This window comes from Lissotriton vulgaris, chromosome 10 (assembly GCF_964263255.1).
Source record: "Lissotriton vulgaris chromosome 10, aLisVul1.2, whole genome shotgun sequence".
Classification (NCBI taxonomy): Eukaryota; Metazoa; Chordata; class Amphibia; order Caudata; family Salamandridae; genus Lissotriton; species Lissotriton vulgaris.
In genome coordinates this window covers 1,102,470,051-1,102,490,081 of record NC_141698.1, presented here as the reverse complement: position 1 = coordinate 1,102,490,081, position 20,031 = coordinate 1,102,470,051, and the positions used below count along the sequence as shown (strand labels likewise).

The following is a 20,031-nucleotide window of genomic DNA, read 5'->3' as shown; positions in this document are numbered from 1 at the left end:
AACAATCCATCTGGCTATTCCTGCTTTGGAAATGGGGTTGCCTTTGTGTTGTGGTGAGAAGGCAACAAAGAGTTGTTTTGTTTTCCTAAAGTGTTGTGTCCTGTCTATGTAGTACATCAACGCCCGCCGTACGTCTAACGTATGGAGCATTCTTTCCGCCACTGTTTGTGGGTTTTGGAAGAATGCCGGCAAGTCGATAGTTTGGTTGAGATGAAAATGTGACACCACCTTTGGAAGGAATTTGGGGTTAGTACGTAGCACTACCCTATTTGGATGAATCTGAATGAATGGCTCCTGGATTGTGAGCGCTTGTAGCTCACTAACACGCCTTAGTGACGTAATAGCAATTAGGAAAGCTACTTTCCACGTTAGGAATTGCAGTTCACACGAGTGCAGTGGCTCAAATGGTGGTCCCATCAGTCTGGTGAGGACCACATTGAGGTTCCACACCGGAGCTGGCGGTGTTCTTGGGGAAATGACTCGTTTCAGACCTTCAAGAAACGCTTTAATGGCAGGCACCCTGAAGACCGAGAGATGCTGCCTGTTTTGAAGGTAAGCTGCGATGGCGGATAGATGTATCCGAATAGAAGTGAACGCTAGTTTGCACTTGTAAAGGTGTAACAGATAGCAAATAATGTTAGGGATAGATGCATCTAGCGGGGTTATGTCATTGTCTGCACAGTAAATGACAAAACGCTTCCATTTTGCGGCATAGCATGCTCTGGTTGACGGTTTCCTCGCCTCCTTGATGATGTTCAAGCATTCAGGAGGTAGGTTGAGGTATCCAAACTCTAAGACTTCAGGAGCCAGATCGCTAGGTTGAGCTGTTGCGGATCTGGATGCTGAATTTCTCCATGGTTCTGCGTCAAAAGTCTGGGCGTGAGGCGCAGTCTTTGGTGCGGTACCACTGAGAGTTCGAGGAACGTGGTGTACCAGGCCTGGCGCGCCCACGTTGGAGCAAGTAGGATTAGTGTCATCGAGTGTTGCCTTAGTTTTCTCGCCACCAGTGGTATCAGAGGTGTCGGGGGAAAAGCGTACGCACATTTGCCTGACCAGTTCATCCATATCGCATTGCCCTGTGATTGCGGGTGTGGGAACCTGGCGGCGAAGCTTTGGCATTTTGCGTTCTCCCTTGTGGCGAACAGGTCTATTTCTGGATGACCCCACTTTTGGAAGTACGGCTCGAGTACTGATGGATGTATCTCCCACTCGTGCATTTGATGGCTGTATCTGCTGAGCAGATCCGCCATCTGATTGTCCTTCCCTGGGAGGTGTTCTGCCATGAGGAAGATGTTCCTCTGAATGGCCCACTTCCACATGCTCTGAGCCAGATGAGACAGCTGCGGTGAGTGGGTTCCCCCCTGCTTTTGGATGTAGTACATCGCGGTCATGTTGTCCGTCCGGACTAACACCACTTTGTTGCACAGATGTACAATGAAGGACTTGAGCACCATGAAGATCGCCATCAGTTCTAGATAGTTGATGTGCATCTTCTGTTGCTGCGTCGTCCATAGTCCCTGCACCGTGTAAGTGAGCAGATGAGCTCCCCATCCCTGGAGAGATGCGTCCGTCGTCAGGATAACTTGTGGCACTGGCTCCTGGAACAGTCGGCCCTTGCAAAGGTTGTGTGGAGTCCACCAATGCAGAGAGTTGTATGCCCGACTGGTAACCAACACTAGGTCTGTTAATTGTCCCTGAGCCTGTGTCCACTGGTTTGCTAAGCACTCCTGGAGCGGGCGCATATGCAACCGTGCGTGAGGGACTATGAAGATGCAGGAGGCCATCATGCCTATCAACTGCATGAACACTCGTGCTGGAAGTGAGTGTTTCGGTCTGAACTTTTGGATTAGAGACTGCATGCTGTCTATCCTGACCTGGTTTGGTTGCGCCTTGGCCGTCAGGGTATTGATTGTCGCACCCAGAAACTGTCGGACATGTGCCGGCTGAAGGTGTGACTTTGGGTAATTCAACGAGAAACCCAGGTCGTGAAGGAGGTGAATGGTAGTCGACATGTCCGCGGCGCACTGTTGTTCCGACCTGGCTTGAACGAGCCAGTCGTCGAGGTAGGGGTAGACATGGATGTTCTGCCTCCTGAGGTGCGCTGCCACTGTCGCCAGGCATTTGGTAAACACCCTTGGGGCTGTGGTGACTCCGAAGGGTAGGACTTTGAACTGATAATGCGTGCCTTGGATAGTGAACCTGAGGTACTTTCTGTGGGACGGGTGTAGGGGAATGTGGAAATAAGCATCCTTGAGGTCTAAGGTTGCTAGGAAGTCCCCTTTGTTTAACATGGGAAGAATCTGTTGCAGTGTAAGCATATGGAAATGCTCTGACAGTATATACAGATTGAGGGGACGGAGATCCAGAATTGGTCTGAGCGATCCGTCCTTCTTTGGAATGAGGAAGTACAGTGAATATACCCCTGTGCCTTCCTCCCCCACTGGCACGAGCTTGATTGCTCCTTTTTGCAGCATCACCACCACTTCCTGCTGCAATAAGTGCAAGTGCTCTGCGGACATAGGTCTTTGCCTTGGTGGAATGTTGGGTGGAGTGGATTTTAACTCTAGACAATAACCGTACTGGATAAGTTGTCGCACCCACCTGTCTGTGGTGATGTTGATCCAGACGGGCAGGAACTGCTGTAGTCTCCCCCCGACAGGTGTTAAGTGGTCGGGGGGCAGTGACAGTGAGTCACTGATTGCTTGGGGCAGAGGAGCGTGTATTGTTGTTCCCTCTGCCGCGTCCTTTGTTGCTGTTTCCCCTGTAGCCCCTCTTGCTCTGTTTGGGGTACGAGGATTGTGCTCCACCCCTAGGGAACTGTGACTGCTGACCCATCTGTCCTCTGGTGACTCCACGGGCACCTGAGCGACGAAAATTATTGCCACGAAACTGCTGTGATTGTAGGGCCCCCATAGATTTAGCAGTTTCGGTGTCTTTTTTAATTTTTTCTAGGGTGGTGTCAACATCTGGACCAAACAGTCTATCAGGATTGACTGGTTGATTAAGTATGGTTGTTTGGATGTCAGGTTTAAACCCCGATATGCGGAGCCACGCCTGTCGTCTCAGCATGACACTGGTGTTAATAGCCCTAGCGGCTGTGTCCGCGGCATCAAGTGCACACTTTATGGCCGCATTGGAGATCAGTTGTCCTTCCTGTATAACCATTTTGGTGCCCTCTTGAAACTGCGGAGGCAGGTGTTGCACAATTTGCTCTAGTGTGTCGTAATGTGATCTATCATAACGTGCCAGTAGTGCCTGTGTATTTGCAATGCGCCAGAGATTTGCAGCTTGCGCAGCCACTCTTTTGCCTCCTGCCTCTAGCACTTTGGACTCCTTATCCGGGGGAGGAGCTTCACCCGTTGTTTGGGAGTTGGCCCTTTTACGGGCATTTGCGACCACCAGGGAGTCAAGCGGCAACTGTCCCCGAATGTATGCAGGGTCTGCAGGCGCTGGTCTGTACTTTTTTTCAATACGTGGATTGACCACCCTCGCCCTGGTAGGCTCTTTAAAGATGTCCGCAGCATGCTTGAGGACCCCTTTGAGCATAGGCAGTGTCTTCACAGTTCTTTCCGAGACTGAAAAGGTGTCGAATAGAAAGTCTTCTTCAACTGGGTCAGCATGCATGTCCACATCATGATTAGCAGCTGCCCTCTCAATGAGTGCATGGAAACCTGCAGAATCCTCTGTCGGGGATGCACGTGTACTGAAAGCCTGTGGGTCTTGTCCCACATTTTGGGTGCCCTGGTCCCCAATGTCATCATATGAATCCAGTTGTGCGCCTGGTTCATTGACCGGGAAAGTGTATTGGTCATCTTCATCGTAGCCCTCACTTTCAGAGTGGTCTGGAGACGGTGTTGGGCTCCTTCTTGGAGTGGGCTGGATAGGTTCCATGAGGCCTGAGGCGTCCTGAGGAAACTTTTTCTTCTTCAGGGGGATGACGTAGGATTCCACCGGCTGCGAAGTGATCTTCCTCTTGTAAAGGGTTAGTCTGCCCGTTTCTGCATCTATGAAGCACTCCGAATCCTCTTCTGAGTCGAGTATTGGACCTGAAAGTGTCCCTGCCGTAGAAGATTCCGACTTCTTTGGCGTCGATTTTGATGAAAAGGCCTTCGGCGCCACTTTTGGCGGCAGAAGGAAGAGGAGTTTACTTGCAGGCTTGACCGGGACGTCTGTCGCCTTCTGCGGCGATGGTGCCGGCGCCGACGAAGCAGAGGCCTTCTCCCTAATTCTTTGTAGTGAAGAAGCAATGAGGGAGGCGTCGGAGACAGTGGTTTTTGGCACCGACGAGGTGGGTATGCCCTCGGATCCGACGTTCTGCTGGTATTTTTGAGGGTTGGTCGATGATGCCACATCCGCCGACCCCGAGTCCTTGGACCGGTGCGCAGATGTCCCAGTCGGAGCCGGAGCTGTGTCGCTGGCTTTGGCGTGTTTTGCCGGCGCCGCCGCGCTTGTCTTGTGCGTGCCACCCTTTTTAGAGGATCTCTCCTCCGGCGCCGATTTCGACCCCGCGGAATCGCCAGATTTCTTCGACTTCTGTGGGCCGGAGGTCGACGGAGTCGATGAGGCTGCAGGCTTATTCGTTTTTGTTGTAACGATCGCCATCTTAGGGACGCCTGAGTCCTTAAGTTTCGGTTTCGGGTCGGCCATTTTAGGTGTTGTCGATACCGTTGCTTTCAGTTTCGGTTTCGATACTTTCGGCGCAGCAAGTATGTCCTTGGCCGGGCCCGAAGGCGGGGCCGTGGCTTGCGCTACGGGGTCTTGGGGAAGGCCGACAGGCGATCCTTTGACCCGTTCTTTATGTCCGTAAACTTCGGGGCATAGCTCGTCCTCTGAGCTATCTTCCGCGGCCCCATAAACCCCTTCGTCGTCCCCTACCTCGTCGACGTATTCAAGGCCTTGACCCACGACTCCGTCGTCGTCTTCCGGATCTGCCTCGACCTCCATCTCGGGCGGGGAAATCTGAAGATGATGGCTCTGGTCCTCCTCATCTTGGTCATCGAAGATGTTTTCTGGATCCGGGGCCGCTTGATTGGCCACAAGGCGCACCGCACAAGCCCTGCAGTTTCCTTCGTCATGGTCTGGCGAAAGGCACTTGTTACAGACCGGGTGCACGTCTATATGTGGGTATTTGGACCCACAGAGCGGACAGAGTTTAAATGGGCTCCGCTCCATGTTGGAAAGTCGGTGTCGAGTCGCGATGAGAAGGCCTCGATGTCCGAAGAGTAAAAATACTCCGCTGATTCCGGCTCCGAGAGACGGAAGAACTCGAGACCGCACGCAAACAATACCGACGTCAAGAACACACAGCCTTTTGGCCGTTTAAAGTTATGTTTTCTCGGTTCCGACAGAGAGACGTCGAGACCGCATCCGAACCCAATGGCGGAAAAAAACAATCTGAGGATGGAGCCGATGCCCATGCGCACTGTAGTCCAGGGGAGGAGCCACCTATCTCAGGATACTTCGAAGACTCTTCCAGGACAACAATGTGCGATCATCCGGACCCAACACTAGGCGGCGATCTAATGCTAAGATATGAATTTAGCAGCCCACATGCCTCGAACTGGATGAAACACTTAACAGCCTTTAACTACACCCCACACATCATAGATACCACAAGATCACTGGGAATAATACTCAACAAGAATCTCACCATGCAGGAACACATCAGCACAGCCACCAGAGGAGCAAACTTCCATATGAACATTCTTAGAAAATTAAAATCCTTTCTCACCGATGACCTACAAACAGCCGTACAAGCTCTAGTGATACCCAAAATAGACTATGGGTATACAACCCTTTGTGGTTTGCTGAGATCCAGCCTGGCTCCACTGAAAGTCTCACTCAGCGCGTCAAGGGTTGTCACCGGCTCCAAAAAGAACAACCACATTACCCCTGACCTAAAGGCCCTGAACTGGTTCTCTTATGAGGCAAAATCACAGCGAAAAATTGCCTGCATGACGCACAAAGCCCTGCACCTCAACACACCAACGTATCTAGCCAATAAACTGGAATTATCAGGAGGTAGCACAACTTTTAAAAGCAACAACACCATGCTATTGAAACCACGTAAATTTTGGAAAAATAAAATCTACACTGCACGTCTTTTGCAGTTCCCTCCAAGATCTGGTCCATGCCAGATTCATGTGATGCTGTGCTCACTGGAACTTCAGGTCCCGCTGCAGATCCCACATATTCCAACGGGCATGTGTTACAAGCAGAATACAGGACACTGTGAGGCACAGCAGCCCCAGAGTGAGTCTCACCGAAATCCAGGACAAAAGCTTAAACATCGGTATCATAGCCTGAATAGCCCAGAGTCACTGTTCGGGAGGATAGGTCAGAAACGGCGCAGTGTCCAGAATAGCAATGATATAAGGAACATCTGAGAAGGAGTCTGGTGTGACTTTAGCATGTTGATAGTGAACCCCAGAGAATGCAGGAGGTCCGCTGTAGTCAAGAGGAGTGAGATGAGAGCCTGGAGCGAGCCCGTCTTCATCAGTTGTCGATATTAGTGAAGACCGGCACCCCTGATTTTATTCGTTGAGCTGCAACCACCTTCACCTTGATGAACACCCGAGAGGCACTGGTGAGGTAAAAAGGGTGGGCAGGACAGGAATATGGAAGTATGCGTTCTGCAAGTCCAACACCACCATCCAGTCTCCAGGGTAGTCAGGACCTGAGGGTCTTCATCCTTCCAGAACCGTAGCATGAATAGTAACCACATCCTACTTCTGATGCCGGAACCCTCTCTATGGCTCCCCTGGCCAAGAGAACCGCTAATACCTGGCTGACTAAAGAGCAATGGTCCTCAGTCAGCCAGTCTTAAGTGGGTGGCATGGGCGGAGTGGTTGCCAGGAATTACCCTTTGGGTAGTCTGGAGACGCCAGTGATCTGAAGTTATTGACCTCCAGTGCTACAAGAGTTGGCGTATCCTGCCACCTGCCGGTTGCCTATGATGGAAGGGGAGCAAACTTAAGAAGCTTGGAGGGTGCAGGTCCGGGGGAGTGGTAGACTGAGCTGACCACTGGGTACCTGGCTGTAGCTCTGCGGTCCTGGAAGTGCTCCAGCGCTATGTTCTCCTTGTCTCCGTAGAGACGGAAGCCATAAAAGGGCAGCTCCATGAATGAAGCATAGACATCTCCTGAAAAGTCATTTGTCCTCAACCAGGCATGGCGCCATAATGCAAATGCTACTTACCAGTATGCATCTGTTCTTGGCATGTAGGGCTGCTGACATTCATATCTGTGCATAGATCGCCGCCTAGTGTTGGGTCCGGATGATTGCACATTGTTGTCCTGGAAGAGTCTTCGAAGTATCACGAGATAGGTGGCTCCTCCCCTGGACTACAGTGCGCATGGGCATCGCCTCCATCCCCAGACTGTTTTTAGCCATTGTGGCCGAGATGGAGTGAACTATGTGAGTGATGACCATGCTATGAGCATATACATGAATACTGCAGCTGCTACAGGCGCCGGGGAGGAGGGCGGGCGATATGAATGTCAGCAGCCCTACATGCCAAGAACAGATGCATACTGGTAAGTAGCATTTGCATTTCGAGGCATGTGGGCTGCTGAATTCATATCTGTGCATAGAATACATAGCAGTCCCCCTATTATCGGCGGCCGCCCGTGCCAGCTGCAGCAGTTTGGAAAAGTGTCTTGAGAACAGCCTGACCAACAGCTGACTGCTGTTTAGAGTGCACGTCTACACAGTAATGTTTAGTAAATGTATGTGTGGTAGACCATGTGGCTGCTCTACATATATCCTCTAAGGGAATGTTCCCAAGGAAAGCCATAGAGGCCCCCAACTTTCTGGTGGAGTGGGCTCTTGGTGGAATTGTAAGAGTGCGTTTAGCCTTAGCGTAACAGATCTGAATACATTTCACGATCCACCTAGCAATACCAGCCTTGGAAATAGCGTTACCTTTGTGGTGTGATGCAAAGGCAACGAAAAGCTGCTTAGTCTTTCGAAAATCCTTTGTCCTGTCAATGTAATACATTAGGGCCCTTTTAACGTCAAGGGTGTGGAGCATCCGCTCCGCCAGCGACTCAGGGTTTTGAAAAAACACTGGCAACTCAATTGTTTGGTTTATGTGGAATTGAGATACAACCTTGGGTAGAAATTTAGGGTTAGTGCGGAGCACCACCCTGTTAGCATGGACTTGGAAAAAGGGCTCTTGGATGGTGAGGGCCTTTAACTCGCTAACCCTCAATAGCGATGTAATTGCTACTAAGAAAGCCACTTTCCAAGTCAGAAACTGAAGCTCACAAGAGTGTAGTGGCTCGAAAGGAGGACCCATCAGCCTTGTAAGAACCACATTGAGGTTCCATTCTGGAGCTGGTGGTGTCCGTGGTGGAATGACCCTTTTGAGTCCTTCCAGAAATGCCTTGATAGCAGGAACCTTGAAAAGTGATAGGTGTTGCCTATTCTGGAGGTATGCGGCCATCGCAGACAGGTGAATGCGGATGGAAGAATACGCCAAATTGCATTGGTACAGATGGAACAGGTAACATATGATGTTCTGAATGGAAGCATCCAGCGGGTTAATGTCGTGGTTCGCACAATAAATGACAAACCGCTTCCATTTAGCCGCATAACATGCTCTAGTAGTGGGCTTTCTTGCCTCCCGAATGATGTCCATGCAATCCGGGGGAAGATTGAGGTAGCCAAACTCTAGGACTTCAGGAGCCAGATCGCCAGGTTGAGCTGTTGCGGATCTGGGTGCAGAATGTCGCCATGGCTCTGCGTCAGAAGTCTGGGTGTGAGATGAAGCCTCTGATGCGGTACCACGGAAAGTTCCAGAAACGTCGTGTACCATGGTTGGCGAGCCCACGTTGGAGCAACCAGGATGAGAGTCATTGAGTGCTGCCTGAGCTTGCGTGCCACCAGCGGTATCAGAGGTGCTGGGGGAAAAGCGTACGCAAATCTGCCTGACCAGTTCATCCATATCGCATTGCCCTGCGATTGCGGGTGTGGGAACCTGGCGGCGAAGCTTTGGCATTTTGCGTTCTCCCTTGTGGCGAACAGGTCTATCTCTGGATGACCCCACCTTTGGAAGTACGGTTGGAGTACTGATGGATGTATCTCCCACTCGTGCATTTGGTGGCTGTGCCTGCTGAGCAGGTCCGCCATCTGATTGTCTTTGCCTGGGAGATGTTCTGCCATCAGGAAAATGTTCCTCTGAATGGCCCACTTCCACATGCTCTGAGCCAGATGAGACAGCTGCGGAGAGTGTGTGCCCCCCTGTTTCTGAATGTAGTACATGGCCGTCATGTTGTCCGTCCGGATCAACACGACCTTGTTGCAGAGATGTACTTTGAATGCCTTTAAGGCCATGAAGATTGCCATCAGTTCCAATACATTGATGTGCATCTTCCTCTGCTGTAGTGTCCATAGTCCCTGCACTGTGTAGTGGAGTACATGCGCTCCCCATCCCTGGAGAGAAGCGTCCGTCGTCAGGATAATCTGTGGCACAGGCTCTTGGAACAGTCGGCCCTTGCAAAGGTTTTGTGGATTCCACCAATGCAGAGAGTTGTACGCCCGACCGCTCACCAACACTAGGTCTGTTAGTTGCCCGTGAGCCTGAGTCCACTGACGTGCTAGGCACTCCTGGAGCGGACGCATATGTAACCTCGCGTGTGGGACAATGGAGATGCAGGAGGCCATCATGCCTATCAACTGCATGAACACCTTCGCTGGAAGCGAGTGCTGAGGTCTGAATCGTTGGATCAGCGTCTGAATACTGGCGACTCTCACTGAATTTGGCTGCGCAGTGGCTGCCAGAGTGTTTATTGTCGCGCCCAGATACTGCCGTATGTGGGCGGGCTGGAGATGGGATTTTGGGTAATTCAGTGAGAATCCCAGATCGTGCAGGAGATGAATGGTGCGGGACACGTGGTCGGCGCACTGTTGTTCCGACTTTGCCTGAATGAGCCAGTCGTCCAGATAGGGGTAGACGTGGATGTTTTGACGCCTTAGATGCGCCGCCACAGTCGCCAGGCACTTTGTAAAGACCCTGGGCGCTGTGGTGACCCCAAAAGGCAGAACCCTGAACTGGTAGTGCTGATCTTGAATGGTGAACCTGAGGTACTTCCTGTGTGAAGGATGCAGGGGAATGTGAAAGTATGCATCCTTGAGATCCAGAGTAGCCCGGAAGTCCCCCTGCTGAAGCAGAGGGAGGACCTGCTGCAAAGTGAGCATATGGAAATGTTCTGACAGAATGTACCAGTTGAGGGGCCTGAGGTCCAGGATGGGCCTGAGGGATCCGTCCTTTTTGGGGATTAGAAAGTACAGAGAGTAAACCTCTGTTCCCCTTTCTTGCAGTGGAACGAGCTCTATTGCCCCTTTTTGCAGCATGACTTGGACCTCCTGCTGCAACAAGTGCAAGTGCTCGCCGGACATAGGACGGTTTCTTGGAGGTATGTTTGGTGGAGTGGAAGTGAGTTCCAGACAGTAACCGTATTGGATAAGAGAATTGACCCACCTGTCCGTGGTGATGGATTTCCACGCGGGCAGGAACTGCTGGAGTCTCCCCCCCGACTGGTGTTGTGTGGTCGGGGGGCAGCGACAAGGCGTCACTGTTTGTTGGTGGTGCAGGACCTGGAGCTGTTGTTTCCACGTCCTCTGCCTTTGACGTTGTTGCCCCGGTAACCAACTTTACCCTTGTTGGTGTATGAGGATTGGGTGTTGCTTTTATAGTATTGCGTGGCTTGTGATGCCTGACCCCTTGAGGTGCCTCTGTTATTGGAGAGGCGAAAGGAACCACCCCGAAACTGCTGGGACTGTAGGGCCCCCATAGACTTAGCAGTGTCAGTGTCCTTTTTCATTTTTTCAAGGGTTGCATCCACCTCTGGCCCAAACAGGTGGTCTGGATTACCTGTTTGGTTTAAGATGGTAGTCTGTATGTCTGGTTTAAAGCCTGATATTTTAAGCCATGCATGCCTACGCAGTAGCACGCTAGTGTTTATAGCTCTGGAGGCGGTATCAGCCACGTCCAGTGCGCACTTAATTGAAGCATTGGTGATAAGCTTCCCCTCCTGAATTAACATTTCAGCTCCCTCTTTGTACTGATCAGGTAAGTGCTGTAGAAGGGTTTCTAGGGTGTCAGTGTGCCCTATCGTAGCGTGCAAGTAGGGCTTACGTGTTTGAAATGTGCCAAATATTAGCTGCCTGAGGCTTCAAAGACCTTTGATTCTTTGTCTGAGGGAGGAGCATCAGCCGTGGTCTGTGACTTCGCCCGCTTACGTGCGTTGGAGACAACCAAAGAGTCCAGCGGCAATTGTCCCTTGATGTACGTTGGATCAGTGGGCGCTGCCTTGTATTTCTTGTCAATACGAGGATTGATGACTCTCGCCCCGGTGGGCTCCCTGAAAACCTCAGGCGCGTGCTTTAGCACTCCTTTGAGCATTGGCAATGTCTTGACAGTCTTTTCAGCCACCGAGAAAGTGTCAAACAGAAAATCGACATCCACTGGGTCCGCATGGAGGTCGACATCATGATTGGCCGCAGCTCTCTCAATTAGTGCGTTGAAGGCTGCAGAGTCCTCCGTTGGAGAAGTTTTTGCAGCAAAAAGCTGCGGCTCGTGTCCTGACTGAGGGTCCTCAGGGTCGCCTCCAGCAGACCATGGCTCATTGACCTCCTCTGGATCCGAGTACGCTGGATAATTGTACTCCTCCTCCTCGTCTCCGTCACCCTCCCCAGCGTTAGAGTGAGTGGGTGAGAGTTCCAGACCTTGTGGAGATGCAGGCTCCATAGGGGCAGAAGTACCCGCAGAGTCCAACTTCTTTTTAAGTGGAATATGAAAATGCTCCAACACCGGCTCCGGGGTGATCTTCCTTTTAAGGAGAGAGAGCTTGCCTGTGTTGGCGTCGATGACAACCTCTCGACGCTCCTCGTCCGCTAGTGGTTGGAGCCGTGGCTTCGGCACCACCAAGGATGCTTTAGGCGTAGACACCAGCTTCAAGGGCACCCCGGCCCCATGTTTTGGAGCGAAAGCCTTCGGCGTCGTCTTTGGCGGCAGCGTGAAGTGGATCGGCGTCTGCGCCTTCGCCGGTTTTTGTGGAGGCTTCGGCGCCACATCCTTCGGTTCGGGAGCCACTGCTTCCTTCCGAATACGTTGAAGGGACTCCGTGACCTTCTTGGTAAAGGACGGGGAGGGCTGGACCGGCTCGAGCGAGTCCTCCGAGTCCGGATTCGGGTCGGTGACCAAAGGCACGGTCTTCGGAGCCGAGACAGCACCGCCCTTGGCTTTGTCGACCTGGATCTGTGCAGCCAGAGCCTTGGGGTTGTCCTGACGCTTCTTCGAGGCTTTTTTAGGGTCATCGACCTTCTTGGCGTCGACGCGGCTCTTCAGAGCGTCGACCAGCTTCGGCGCCGACGCAGCCGCGTCGGGCGTTTTCGCCTTCGGCTTCGACACTGGGGTCTTCGGGTCAGCCATTTAGGCGTGGCTCTTGATCTCGGCGGCCATATTGGACTTCTTCGGCGCCGAGGCCTCTGGAGCCTTTGGTCCCACCAGTGCGACTTGCACTTTCGGTTTCGATACGGATGATGCGGACCCTGATGGCTTCACTTTCGGTTTCTGTACCGGGAGTGGCGCATCAACAATGTCCGTGGCCGGGCCCGGAGGCGGGGCCGTGGGACGAGTATTGAGGTCTTGGGTAAGGCCCGAAGGCGATCCCTCGACCTGGGCCTTATACTGGGGTTCGGCCCCGGAGTCAGTATGAGGATGCTCTTCTTCCGAGCTATCCTCCACGGTGACAATGGCCCAGTCGTCGTCCCCTACCTCCTCGACGACTTCCTCGAACTCTTCATCTCCCGCGTCGTAGTTTTCATCCTCCGACGCCGGGTTAGAGTCCGAAACTTGTAGGACGGTGTCGTCTTCAACGTCTTCTTCAAAGATGTTGGTTGGTGGGGGTGCCGATAACTGGGCCTGCAGTCTTGCGGCCCGACGTAGCTTGAGAGTCTTCTTCGACCGGAACTTGGAGCAGGCCATACACCTGGCCTCGTCGTGGTCCGGCGACAAGCATCTGTTGCACACTGGGTGCACGTCGAGGTGTGAATATTTTGAGGCACACACTGGGCACCTCTTAAACGGAGTTCGTTCCATGTTGAAGTAGTCTGGAGCGTCGTGTAGGCCCATCCGCGCCGACAGCACGCGGAAGGGCAGCAAGTGTTCGGAGCCGATGAATAAACCAACCCGAACGATGGACAATACCGACGCGAGTCCTAAAGACCTTTTGGTCTCAAGTAAGGAAAGTTAAACAACTATCGATTCCGACAGACGGAACCGAAACACATCCAAACCCAATGGCGGAAAAAAACAATCTGGGGATGGAGGCGATGCCCATGCGCACTGTAGTCCAGGGGAGGAGCCACCTATCTCGTGATACTTCGAAGACTCTTCCAGGACAACAATGTGCAATCATCCGGACCCAACACTAGGCGGCGATCTATGCACAGATATGAATTCAGCAGCCCACATGCCTCGAACCACCACAGACGAAGAAACCGTTCTGCCTATCGAGTCAGTCTTGTCTAGCCCACATCGAATTGTGAGCTTAGCTGCATCTCTCCCATCAGCCATAGATTGGGAGAGTATGGCCTGAGCCTCCTACGGGACAATGGGCAGCACCTGAGCAACCGAATCCTAAAGAGAATGGGAGTAATGGCCCAAAAGACATGCTGTGTTCACAAACCGCTATGACAGGCTGACGGAAGAAAACGTTTTCTTACACAAGATGTCCAGCCTTTTGGATTCCTTATTCTGGTGGGGTGGTAGGGAATGTGCCAGGATTTACAACGGAATTGGTGGCATGGACCACCAACCTCTTCGGGGATTCGGTGTTGGGTAAGGACGGATAAGTTACTTACCTGTAATCCTAGTTCTCTTCCAGTCATAAGCACTGAATAGCCAGCTCATTCGCAAGGACCCCGGAGCGTATTAGAGATATATATATATATATATATATATATCTCCACGGTTTCCTCTTGTGAATCGACCAAAAGGAAGACAAGCCACACCATCCAGGTACCGAAAAGTATGTTTATTTGGGCATAAACAGACGCGTTTTGAGCTCACGGTCTCTTGGGCACATATATATATATATATGTATATATATATATATATATATATATATATATATATATATATATATATATATATACATATATATATATATATATATGTATATATATATATGTATATATATATATATATGTATATATATATATATGTATATATATATATATGTATATATGTATATATATATGTATATATATGTATATATATATATATATATATATATATATATATATATATATATATATATATATATATATATATATATATATATATATATATATATATATATATATATATATATATATATATATATATATATATATAAAATGCTACTTACCAGTATGCATCTGTTCTTGGCATGTAGAGCTGCAGAGTTGTACGCCTTAGCATTAGACCGCCACCTGGTGTTGGGCTCGGAAGGTTGCAGGTTGTTGTTGTCTTGGAAGAAGTCTTTGTAGTCATGAGATAGGGGACTCCTCCCTTGGACAACAGTGCGCATGGGCATCGACTCCATCCTTAGATTGTTTTTCGCCATGATGGGAAATGATGGAGTTAATAGAGATACAGTAAGAAAAGGGATGTCCATGCGTGTGCATCTAAATAAGATGAAAAACTGGAAGGGATACAAGTCACGGGGAGGCGGGAGGGCGTGTACAACTCTGCAGCTCTACATGCCAAGAACAGATGCATACTGGTAAGTAGCATATTCCGTTCGAGGCACATGAGCTGCAGATTGTACACCTTAGCATTGATTGTGCAGCAGTGTCTCCCCTTAGCGGTGGTCACTTGTATCGGTTGCAGTTGTTTGAAATAGAGTTTTAAGGACAGCTTGGCCTACTGCAGCTTGCTGCTTGGCTTACTCATCAACACAATAGTGTTTAGTGAAGGTATGTGGTGTAGACCATGTAGCTGCCTTGCATAAGTCCTCTAATGGTAGGTTTCCTAAGAAAGCCATAGAGGCTACTAGTTTGCGAGCAGAATGCGCTCTAGGAGGGACTGTTAGTGTACGTTTACCTTTAGCATAGCATATACTTTACAATCCACCTCGCAATTTCACCTTTGGAGATGAGGTTGCCTTTATGAGGAGAGAACGCTACAAAGAGTTATTTTGTCTTCCTAAAAGATTTTGTTCTATCTATGTAGTATAAAAGAGCCCTTTTAACATCTAATGTGTGTAATGCTCTTTCTGACACAGAGTCTGGGTTTTGAAAAAACACAGGTAACTCCACAGATTGGTTTAGGTGAAAGGAAGTGATGACCGTTGGAAGAAATTTTGGATTGGATCTAAGAACCACTTTGTTAGTATGTACTTGAAAAAATGGTTCTTGTATTGTGAAAGCTTGTATTTCACTCACTCTTCTAAGAGAGGTAATGGCAACAAGGAAAGCCGTTTTCCATGTTAGAAAATGCAGTTCACATTTATGCAAAGGCTCGATTGGGGGTCCCATGATCCTTGTAAGTACTAGATTTAGGTTCCACACAGGAGAAGGTGGTAACCTTGATGGGATTATTCTCTTTAATCCTTCCATGAACGCTATTACTGCTGGTACTCTAAAGAGAGACAGGTGTTGTCTGTTTTGTAGGTATGCTGCAATTGCTGCAAGGTGCAGGCGTATTGAAGAATATGCCAAGTTAGACCTTTGTAAATGTAAAAGGTAACAGATGATATTCTGGATGGAAGCATCCAGTGGATCAATGTGATTATTTTTGCAATAAATTGCAAATCTTCTCCATTTAGCTGCGTAACACGCTTTAGTAGTGGGGTTTCTAGCCTCTTTAATGATATTCATACAGTCTGGAGGTAGGTTTAAATAACCAAACTCTAGGACTTCAGGAGCCAGATCGCCAAATTCAGTTGGCTGGGATCTGGGTGTCTGATTTCTCAATGATTCTGTGTTAGCAAGGATGGTTTGAGGGATAGCTTTTGATGCGGAGCCAGAGACCAGTATCATTGTGAGAGACTGCTGTCTGAGCTTGCGCACTACTAATGGAATGAGTGGGATTGGCGGAAAAGCGTCCGCAAATCTGCCTGACTAGTTCATCCATATTGCAATGCCTTCGGACTGTGGGTGTGGGAACCTGGCGGCGAAGGCTGGGCATTTTGCGTTTTCGTGGATGGCAAACAGATCTATGTGTGGGTGCCCCCCACCTTTGGAAGAATGGTTGAAGAACTTGTGGATGTATCTTCCATTCGTGAATTTGTTGTGCTTGCCGACTTAACAGATCTGCTATCCGATTGTGGACTCCTGGAAGGTGTTCCGCTAGCAGATGTATGCTTTGAGGAATGGCCCATCTCAATATGTTCTGTGCAAGTTGGGACAGTTGCAGAGAGTGCGTCCCCCCCCCCCCCCCGTTTTTGTATATAGTACATGGCTGTAATATTGTCCGTCTGGATTAAGACAGCTTTGTTTTGTACTTGAAGTTGAAAAGTTTTGAGTGCTAGGAATATTGCTAGCAGCTCTAAGTGGTTGATATGGAACCGTTTTCTGTTGAATGGTCCATTGTCCTTGAGTTGTGTGATGTAAGAGATGGGCACCCCACCCTGTGAGGGATGCGTCTGTTGTAAGCACTACTTGTAGAACAGGCTCTAGGAACGGCCGCCCCTTTGTCAGGTTTTTGGTGTTCCACCATTGCAGAGAGCGGCTGTCCGCCAACACCAGGTCTTTCAGTTGGCTTTGAGCTTGGTTCCACTGTTGTGCTAAGCACTCTTGTAGGGGACGCATCTGCAGTCTTGCGTGTGGTACTATGAAGATGCAAGATGCCATCATGCCTATTAGTCTCATGAACACCCTGGCTTGCAGAGACTGCTGGTGTTGAAACTTGGTGACTAAGGCTTGAATGTTCTGTATCCTGGCTGAACTGGGTTACGCTAGGGCTGTGGACGTGTTTAGTGTAGCCCCTTTATACTGATGTACATGCGAAGGCTGCAGGTACGACTTGGTGTAGTTTATTGTAAACCCTAAGTTGTGCAATGTTTGAATCGTTTGCTATGTGTGCTGGGCACACTGATTGAACGATTTTGCTTTTATTAACCAGTTGTCTAGGTAAGGGAAGACATGTATCTGTTGTCTTCTGAGATGTGCTGCTACCACTGCTAGGCACTTTGTGAATACTCTTGGTGCCGTGGTTACCCCGAATGGAAGGACTTTGAACTGATAATGTTGTCCTTCTAGTACAAACCTTAGATACTTTCTGTGGGCAGGATGTAGGAGGATATGGAAGGAGGCTTCCTTTAGATCTAGTGTTGTAAGGAAGTCGCCCTGTTGTAGCAGTGGAAGCACCTATTGTAGTGTGATCATATGAAAATGATCTGACTGTATGTAACGGTTGAGCGGCCTGAGTTCGAGGATTAGCCTCAGTGTCCTATCTTTTTTGGGAATTAGAAAATACAGCGAGTAAACCCCCATGCCCTGTTCTTCTAAAGGAACTATTTGAATAGCACCCTTCTGTAGAAGTGATAACACTTCTTGTCGAAGCTGAGTTAGATGGTCTGTAGACATTGGACGCTGTCTCAGAGGTATGTTTGGAGGTGTTGCTGTAAGTTCTAGGCAGTAGCCATGTTGGATAATCTGTCTTACTCACTTGTCTGTTGTAATGGAGTTTCAGACAGGCAGGAACTGTGTTAATCTGCCCCCCACAGAAGTGGTATGCTGTGGGGGAAGCAGAGGGAAGTCACTGCTTGATGGTGGAAGAGGATCGGTTGTTATTGTTACCTCTACCTATTCCCTTGTTATTGTTTCCTCTATATCCTCCTCTAAAGTATCCTTTATTGGAGGAGGTTAGTGACTTAAAACATGATGTAGTGTCTCCTCCAGTCTGCTTGGAGCCTCCTCTGTAGGAGGAGCGACGAATGGAGCCTCTATTCGGTGTAGCCTGTAACGCTCCCATAGACTTAGCTGTGTCAGTGTCTTTTTTCATCTTTTCTAGTATAGTGTCTACTTCAGGACCAAATAATTGGTTTTGATTGAAAGGCTGGTTTAAGATGGTAGTTTGCACCTCTTGCTTAAACCCTGAAATGCGTAGCCAAGCATGTCTTCTAAGTATGACACTAGTGTTTATGGCTCTAGACGCTGTGTCTGCGGCATCTAGTGCACATTTTATTGAAGCATTAGATATTAGTTTGCCTTCTTGTATAAGGTCAGTTGCTTGATCTTTGTACTGATCTGGTAGATGCGCCAGTAGTTTTTCTAATTGATCATAATGAACCCTATCATAGCGAGAGAGTAGGGCTTGTGTATTCGCTATGCGCCACATGTTTGCAGCTTCTCTTTTCCCTGATGCACCAATTACCGTTGATTCTTTATCAGGTGGGGGCGCTTCTCCTGATGTCTGAGAATTTGCCAGTTTTCTAGCATTGGACACCACTAATGAATCTAGTGGGAGGTGTCCTTTAATATAGACTGGGTCTGAAGTTGCTGGTCTATATTTCTTTTCAATCCTAGGGTTTAAAATTCTCATGCGTAAATTATCTTTAAATACTTCTGGAGCATGCTTGATTACCCCCTTAATCATTGGAAGAATTTGAGCAGTCCTCTGAGAGTGCTCAAAGGTGTCTAAGAGGAAATCCTCCTCAATATCGTCAGAGTGCATAGGCACCCCATGGTAAACAGCAGCTCTGTTCAATAGATGACTGAAACTAATTGGGTCTTATGGAGGGGATGGGTACAAGTGCGGTTCAGGAACGTCAGGCATAGTCTGTGGATTTGGAAAATCATATATGGGTACCTCTGTTGGGTTTGAATAATCCCATATACCCTCATCTATGTGGTATGAACTAGGCTCTTCCTCATCGTCCCCTCCCTCTAAGTTATATTCATCATCATTTTGCTGTGAGGAATGTGATGATAATGGAGAATGTGCAGGAGATATATGAGGTGATATGTGAGGAGGTATAGGAGAAGGAGGAAGAAGAGGTATAGGAGAGGAAGGGTGCATAGGAGATGTTGCACAGTCCTTCTTGGCAGGCACAACATGAGTGGGTGGCGCATCTGCTGGTCTTTTCTTTCGAGGTGTAGTGCCCACACAACCTGTCTTTGGGGTTTATATAGATCTTCTTTTGTTGAGGATCTGGTGTAAAAAGTTCCTCCTCCACTATATCCTTCCTGGGCTTTGATTTTTTCGGCTCCGGTGTAGTTTGTGGTTTTTACTTAGCAATGGGAGGTGTTGCAACGTTCCGTGGCAAAGTTTTCGGTGCCAAAGGTGTTGTTTTCGGCTTCGTAGGCATGTTCGTGGATTCAGGCACCTCAGAATCAGGCTTTTTCGTCTGCGGCACCGAAGATGTAGAAGTGGACGGCATGGGAGCCGGTGCTTCTTTCGGTTTCGGTACGGATACGTCTTTAAGCTTCGGTGCCGGTACGATTTTTGGCTTTGGCACCGAAGGGTCTTTTGGCTTCGGTGCTGAGGTGGCTTTATGTTTCGGTGCAGACAGGAGATGTTTACTTTGTGTCGAGGCACTAGAAGGCTTTGTTGTGGTCTATGGAACCGGGCTCGATGGTGGGGCTGTCGAAGTGGATTTTCGGTCTCGACTTGGCCCCTTGGGCAGAGTGCTGACCTCTGCCTTCGGTTTGGGCATAGTATGTGGTGCAGGGGCAGTAGTACTCACGCGCTGACCCGATGGAATGGAGTCATCTGCCTCTGATACGATCTGGAGCTCCTGAGAGTCCTCTTCGGGAACAAGGGGAACCTCTTCGTCGAAGATATCCTCCGGGGCTGGGGCCGATCTCCTCATCTCGTGTCGACGGGCTCTCCGATCCCGGATGGTTGTCTTCGATTGGAAGGATGCACAAGCTGTGCAGGTCGACTCATCGTGTTCCGGCGATAGGCAGAGGTTGCAGACCTCGTGGTAATCGCTATGTGGAAATTTTGCCTGGCATTTCGGGCATTTCTTGAGCGGAGTTCTTTCCATGTGGTGTCGGCCGCAAGGCGTTGATAGGCCTAACGACCCACTTAGA

General features: G+C 49.5%; 1 protein-coding gene across 1 annotated transcript in view; it reads right to left on the bottom strand.

The window, feature by feature from the left end:
• Window positions 1-20,031, bottom strand: part of DAZL (deleted in azoospermia like) — a 787,422-nt gene that overhangs the window by 131,142 nt on the left and 636,249 nt on the right. The gene's annotated exons all lie outside the window — the stretch shown is intronic.